Raw genomic sequence first — 7,318 nt, 5'->3', positions numbered from 1 at the left:
TGAAAGTATTGTAGTCTCATCATTTTACTCGGACAAGGCTATGATGGCTGCTCCATAATGTCAAGCATCCAGAATGGTGTTCAGGCAAAGATTTGTGAAAAGTATCCAAAAGCAGCCTTTATCCACTACGCCTCTCATAAACCTTGTAGTCAATCATCTGAATGATGTTCCTGAAATACGTAGTGCTGTTGGTGTTATCAAGAAGATTATTATTTTTTTCCGTGACAGTCCAAAACGACAAGCATTGGTACTAAATATACCTCTTCTGTGTGAGACATGATGGACTGAGAAATATAAATCCATGTGTGTGTTTAGTCAGAACTTTGAGAAAATATTTGACTGCCTGGCTGATCTTCAGAAGAGCACTGCTGGTGAAATCAGCAAAATGCACATGTGTTACTCAGTGCTTGCTCTTCATGCACATTTCTGATTTCTCTCTTCATTATTGCAAGTTACTCATCAGCCTCCGTTGGGCTACTACTACCTTTGTAGTCAATATCTTGCAGATCTTCTATCAAAGGTGCTACTGAACAACAAAAAAAAACTGTCAGGTATGGGATTAAAAAAAAAAAAATTTCTGATGTGTTTCAGCTACACCAATGATTACCATATGCATCATGCTAACCTGGACAACAACAAAAAATAAATACATAAAACTAGTTGATTTTTGCTTTTGTACATGTTTATGCTAGGAAAACGTAATACTACAGCAAGCACCTCTCAACTGTACAGATTTTCACAGAATGTCCAGATTTTTGCCTCATATTTTTTGTGTGTTCCTCCTAAAATCTGTACTTTTCTGGCAAATAGCTGAGGATTGACATAATTAAATAATGACAAACATTTGAGTTTAAGACTCCACATCCTTCATAAATTTCATGCTAATGCAAAACCTATTATTCTATCAACTTTCTAAGTTTGTAAGAACAATATTTAAAATCTGTCCCTATTTGCCCCTTCCCCCACCCATCATTTTAGGCTTTGTCCATATTTTTTGCTCTAAGAGGTTGAGACTGAGGTATGAATTCTGGACAGGAATATGGGCTTTATGCACAATCTTCACAGTTTCCCTTAAAATGTCATTGAACCTCACATGAACTTGTCTATATTCTCCTCCTTTGACAATCTGGCTAGTGTTTTTTTAGTTTTTCCTTTCTTGTCTTATCTTTAGTACATCTTCAGCATTATCTCTACTAAACATACTGTATGAACAATCATATGTTAATACCTGCTATACGTTTAACTGTATGCCTAAACCACTATGCTTATGTAAATATCTTATGCAATCATTTATCTGCTATATTTTATAACTGTGTAAACCACAATGCTCATGTAAATATCTTATGTATAGTATGTTAGCAATTGTTCTGGAGCTTTTCTCCCTGGGCCTCTGCTGAAAATGGACAGCTTTGTCCAGTCGGACCACCCCGGTAAACAAATGTAAAATAAAAAAAAAAGTTTGACCTTTATGTGGATTCAAAAAAAAAAAAAGTACATCATGTAACAGAAACCAAGCAATGGCATTAAACTAGCAGACTGGTTATTTACTGATGTGCTTTTTTGCCTATTTTGTCTTGGTGGAATTACATAGGCTAAAATGGGTTCACTGCAAAATTAGGTTCATCCATGTGTACAGTATTCTCTGTGTATTGCATCAACACCAAAGCCTTTGTGTGTGTTATACACAAACATGTGGTGTGTGCCACCCAGTACACTTACCATTGTCCACTGTAGAAGGGCTGCTGACATCAGCCACCATGGACTCACCTGTATACACCCCTCAGACCTATCAGCCATGTGGCACATGCAGTAACTGTTATACAGACCTGTTACTTGTGTTCAGCTGTACTCAGAATATGAAACAGTCAATGTGTCACCACAGTGCCATACCGCTTGTAGGAAACAACAGCAGACCAACATCCTGCTGACACATAGACACCTACAACACAACTGAATACATTATGGAGTCCACAATCAGTTAGTGTTAATAACAGCTATAATGCATCATGGCTGGACAGCTACACATCCTGACATGTAACCAATAAACTTTCTTGCTGAAAACATGTTATACAGAATTACATTGCTACACCTTAGTACATCCACCCTGTGCATCAGGACCATATTAGCCTGTGGCTGCATTGATGGTATGGATGACAGGGATGTGGCACAGGTATCATCATATGCACAGAGTGTGTTGTGGGTTTGCCAGAGACCTAGGCTGAGCCATTTGATTGACATCATGTGAGTGTGTGTGTGTGTGTGTGTGTGTGTGTGTGTGTGTGTGTGTGTGTGTGTGTGTGTTAGGGGGTTTCGTTATTAATTGGGCTGTGCAGATGTGGTGTATGTAAGTATCGAGGTGCCCTAGCTGTGTTGGCGATGTGTGTGTGTGTGTGTGTGTGTGTGTGTGTGTGTGTGTGTGTGTGTGTGTGTGTGTGTGTGTGTGCACATAGTTCTGCCATGTGGCTGCCCTATACAGGGGTTTGTTGGACAGCTGCAGACTGTACATGGCAGGGTGTGCAGTTCACGATCTCCATCCACATACATGAGAACTGTGCCTGCTAGGGGTTCCACGGGCACTACCAGGTACAAGCCCAGATATGGTACTGTCCCCTGATGATGATAAATGTTTGCTGGATCTGGGTCCCTGTTGGGACCGGCCAGGACCATGTGCATGTGGCCTGCTGTATTGTGGTGTGGACAGCACCCCCCTGCAGTGCTGGTGCTGGTACTGCCACTACGGAAGCGGCTGTGACTTGTTGCACATCCATGTAGACCTCCACCTATTGGCGTTGCTGACCTACGTCCATGTGGCTGCCACCCTACTCCCACCATATGCTGTAACACAGACATTGCATGGTTGAGGATTCCCACCATCTCACCCAACCATCTATTCAAGACCTCGGCAAAATAACGGTTGGCACCTGCAAGATCACGGATGTTGTCAATAACAGCAGAATGAGTAGCCCTCTGGAGCCTCAGACTCTGTCTGGTATACGTTCCATGATGGCCCGAAACATGCATCTGGTGACACCTGCTGTGGCACCACTGCCAGGGGCATGATGACTAGCAGCCCTCCTATGAGCACCCCTGTACATATGTCTGGGTGGTACCTCAACAGTCATCTAGCTATGGCTGCTGTGTACAGACACACTTTCCATAGTCACCACACTGTCCTGTCCCATGCCACCACCTGCCAACTGTCCCTCATCTATGGCCGCTGGTGATGGGGTATGTATAGGCAATGTGACTGTCTGTGGGGATGGGATGGATAACAGTGGGTTGTCAACCGATTGTACAGCTTCAGCCCCTAATAACCCTGCCTGTGCCTCACCATACCTATCATCATTGTCAGAGTTTGTAAGGACACTAACATCAGTTTGCCTACAGAAGGGACCCTGATCCACCTCACCACCTGTGAGGGGAAAACAAAAAACTTAATTTAAGACCTGTACATCATTGCTTACCTCTACACATACTCACACACACACACACACACACACACACACACACACACACACACACACACACACACACACACACACACACTTACAGGTGAGGTGGCACAAAGATATTACACAGACCTCTCATTACCAACTGTCAACATGCATGACATATGGCAGTCAACAGCATGCACTGTAGCTATACTCAATCCCTGTTACCAACATTATACATCTCTGTGTTACATGAGTTGTGTTAGTAGGTGATGCCCCTTCCCCTGGAACACACTGCAACCATGTACACAGTATTGCTGTGCACCTGTTCAGCACCCTGGCATGTACTGTGCACCATATCTCACGAGTGTACACACCATTGCTGAATGTGTATATGTGTGGCAGTTATGTTTGCTCTGTTGCTCACAGCCCCTATATGTTAGTCTGACACATACCTTGGATGATATGAGGACAGATGTCAATAGTGAATGCCTGACCTCTGATTTGCAGATCTCATCATCAACAGTGCATGTATGAGCAATAAAATCCAATTACACTGGCAACCTTCAAAGCTTACTGTGGCTATGAAGAGTGTACATACCCTTATTGACATGCCACCCTCTTCCCTGACATGGCATGGGGCCACAATACTGCATATGTTAACATTACACACACCTGATATGTGACATATGACCTGTCCAATCAAATGCAGTATCAAACAAATGTGTTAGTTGTGCAGATGCTGATTGAAATGCTTACAATATGTGGGTTCCATAAGTGTGCACACCCTTAACACCATGGTTTATTGCAGCACCTGTTAAGTGAACTACAGCAGTCACTATTCCTGGAAGGGGTATACTAGCATGGCCCATATTCACTTGCCATTATTTGGTCACTCCACCATACAAATGTCCCCCAAATCATGGTCAGCTCATGTGCACAGCCCTTGGCGGTCACACAGTGCCTTCTCTATTGCTGTGGAGTCAGGGTTATGTCTAGCACAATTCATGACGTTGTCTGTGTTCAGATACAGCCATTCTTCTTGAGCTTTGGATGTATGCTTCAGTTCACTGTTGTGTTTCAGGATGATAACCCTTCCCATCTTTAGCCTTTTTGCAGATGCTTGACAACTATGGGCCACACATGAGTGTCATTTTGCAGTGTCACAAATTACGAACACCATGTCTACCGGCCTAGTTCCTGCTAATGATCAGCAAACCTAAAGGTGTACACTGGCACCAGCAAGGTACAGATGGGGATGGTGGGCCTGAGCTGGAGCGAGGTGTTGCTTGTGCAGCACATGTATCTTTATTAATACTGTCTGTAGGTTTCAGCCTTGGTCTCTGTACACCATGACACATTGCAGCAAATGCCTTTGGGAGACTTGATGTTATGCATATGCTACCTGTAGAGAGCCCTGGATGATGTTTCCTGTGGAACAATCTTCCATATGATTAACCTAACCCATAGGCCACACTTATACAGAGTCCAGGCAATTGTCGACTCAGGTACTGCAGAGGCAGTACTTGTTAGACATTCCTATAAGTCCCTCACTGTTGCTACATGTTTTTGGGAACCCTCCATGACCTGTTTGCAACATGTGTTGTCATCTGTCTTGGATGGACATCTGTTTATTTTCAACATTAATGTTGTCCCATACATCATAGTTGCATACATGACTGTCTGCACTGTTTGCCATGGTGTATGCAATGGTGAGGTAAGGCTATGTCTCCCACTCCTGAGTGCTACATTTTGGATATGGGATCCATTCCATGGTTTGTAAGATGTGTGCAAGACACAGCTACCTCTGTTGCAGGTGAGTGAGCAAATGTAATGGACATACTTCTTGGACAGCAGACAATCACTTGGTGTGACATTGAGGACCTGTACTTGATGGAAGGTGTGTACTCAAGAAGAGTGAATGCAATCAGTACCTCAAAAGCTGCTTCCACAATATGTTATTTGGAGTGTGTGCACACATATGCGTCCAGTGTTTGTTAAGGTATGTATTCCCTATATTTGTTGTCCTAACTTAGGATTCCATATTACACATTCATTGCTCATGTTAGGATCACATTACAGGTTGTAAAAGTTGTGGAATGTGGTATTGTGATATGCCGTTGTGTAAATCTGTAACAGTTGCCATTGACAGTGTATATACACTGTTGTAGCCACTGTATAAGGGTAATGTTTCAGCCATGTCCCTACTGTAGGCCTTTTGTCCCACCATTATGTTTATCTCTGTCCACACATCTTGCACTGACAGGTTGTTAGTTATACTGCAGGACTCTTACATACCCTTCAGATATGCCACCATGGTGACCACTGTGATACAGTGCAGTTACCTGCAACAATAAGTGAACATGTACAGCATGCATATGGGTAGGTGTGTTAAATGTGTGCATGGTAAACACCATGGCCATAACATGGCCAGTGTATTGGCAAACCTGAACAAAAAATCTCCATATTCACCAGCTACAGGCTGCTGCCCCAGAGGTATATCAGAGGGACCTACATAGTTGTGTGAGAGATGTAATGTCAGTAGCCAGACTTGTGGCATTGGTAAAGGGTGGGAGCAGCATTTTAGTACATCAACAGTACAACCACACAATACTAGAGATTATGCACATCTGTTCATTACTATGCTGCAGCAACAGACTATATTATCAGATATATGCATGAAGATACTTTATAGATGAAGATGGATAAACAACTGTGGTGTGCTAATATGCCCTGGGGCCTTACCTGCATGCTCCTCGTCCATTGTGTGGGTAGCACCCACCTCCACAATGCTATTATCAGGTTCTTGGCTTGGTTGGTGGGCGGGTGCCCCAAGGCTGGCAAGGAGTACTTCAGCATGTGTCAGTGGGGGGATGGATGGCATGACCCCCACCTGTAGCTAGCTGGTCCCTCCTAACTGCAGCAGCATGCTGATGGGTGTGGCACATGAGGTCAGTGCAACGATGTTGCACGTGCTCATAACTGAGGTTATGAGGGCCGACATAGTTTACCCTGTGGACAAGCTCATTTCACAAGGCAGTCCTCTCCTGCAGATCATGGGCCGTATGCCCAAAGAGGGTTCTGTGGTGATGCACAAGGTAGTTGATTAGTATTTCATTCTCCTGTGGAGTATAAGCAGGGAGATACTCCTGTGATATGGTACCTGGAAGACATAAACAGGAACAAAGGTCTGTGGACCTCATACTGCAAGGATATAATAGTTGTTAAATGACATCTCCCCCCACCATATCTGCAACAATAATCTGAACACACAAATCAATGGGTATGTTTACACCAAACCTACTGTTGGGACATATATTCTATTGTGCAACAAATATTGAAATATGTTTCTATTCATGTTCCATGTTGATACACTATCATTGGTGGCCTGTTGCTAACAATGCAACCTGCATGCCATTGTAATGGCCACTGTAGTTCCATATATGCATGTTTTCTGTTTGCTATGCAACTGTTCCAAATCTATTTTGGGTTAATGGGAATATCTATGCATGCTGTTATAACTAATCATGGATTGTGTTGACTATTACTACCCACATATTTTCTAAAACTACAACACAATAGCATGTTTTGGAAGGCTGTTCCCAGCAGAACCACCTCTCCCACCTCACCTGGCTTGGGACCAGGCCACAGCACATCTGGGACCCAACCCAGGACCTCGTCATCTGCTGGTCTTGCACTACCTTCAGGTGGAACCACCTCAGGGGATGGTGCTTGTCCCCCCTTCCCGGGAGTGCACACAGACAGAATCCTGTCACCTGAAGTCAGGTCCAGGGTCTGGTGCATAGGGAGCTCTGCAGAGAATTGGGGGATCTGCTAAACCACCTTGAGACCCTCATAACACAATTAGAGGGTCATCCTGCCCCTCC

The sequence above is a fragment of the Protopterus annectens genome, chromosome 2.part0 (genome assembly GCF_019279795.1).
Source record: "Protopterus annectens isolate FY-2018-M chromosome 2.part0, PAN1.0, whole genome shotgun sequence".
In the NCBI taxonomy this organism is placed as follows: Eukaryota; Metazoa; Chordata; order Ceratodontiformes; family Protopteridae; genus Protopterus; species Protopterus annectens.
This window is presented reverse-complemented; position numbering follows the sequence as displayed.